This window comes from Apium graveolens, chromosome 4 (genome assembly GCF_009905375.1).
Source record: "Apium graveolens cultivar Ventura chromosome 4, ASM990537v1, whole genome shotgun sequence".
Taxonomy (NCBI): domain Eukaryota; kingdom Viridiplantae; phylum Streptophyta; class Magnoliopsida; order Apiales; family Apiaceae; genus Apium; species Apium graveolens.
In genome coordinates, this window is record NC_133650.1 from 143,419,892 (window position 1) to 143,420,562 (window position 671).

Genomic DNA, 671 nt, shown 5'->3' on the forward strand with positions numbered 1-671 from the left:
ATCGATCTTCATAGACAACGCCTTTAGTTGAGCAGTGATAGCCGTAGCTGTATTTACTTCAAGAACTCCTGCTACCTTGCCCTTTGGACATCTCTGGGTTGGATACTGATATTCATTAGCATCCATCAGTTCAATTAGATCATAAGCTTCCTTATAGCTCTTTGCCCATAATGCTCCGCCTGATGCTGTATCGAGCATTGGTCTGGACTATGTTCCTAACCCATTGTAAAAATAATTGATGATCATCCAATCAGGCATTCCATGATGAGGACACTTCCTAAGCATCTCCTTGTAGTGCTCCCAAGCTTCACATAGCGATTCTCCCGTTTGTTGCGTAAATTGAGTAATAGCATTCCTGAGTGCAGCTGTCTTCGCCATAGGGAAGAATTTAGTAAGAAACTTCTGAGCAAGATCTTCCCAAGTAGTAATTGAACCAGCTGGTAGAGAGTGTAACCATCTCTTAGCCTTGTCCCTCAGAGAGAATGGGAACAGTCTCAGCTTCACAGTATCTTCAAAAACACCGTTGAACTTGAAGGCGTCGCAGATCACAATGAAATCCCTAATGTGCATATTGGGATCTTCAGTTGGAGAACCTCCAAACTGGATTGAATTCTGTACCCATTGAATTATGCCAGGCTTGATCTCAAAGGTATTAGCTGTGATAGCTGGCC

At 43.1% G+C, this 671-nt stretch overlaps 1 non-coding gene across 1 annotated transcript; it reads left to right on the forward strand.

Moving 5' to 3' along the window:
* The first annotated feature begins 256 nt into the window (after positions 1–256).
* LOC141722239 (small nucleolar RNA R71) lies at positions 257–363 on the forward strand. Its single transcript, XR_012575259.1, has one exon. It is a non-coding gene; the product is annotated as a small nucleolar RNA R71 (small nucleolar RNA).
* The last annotated feature ends 308 nt before the right edge of the window (positions 364–671 follow it).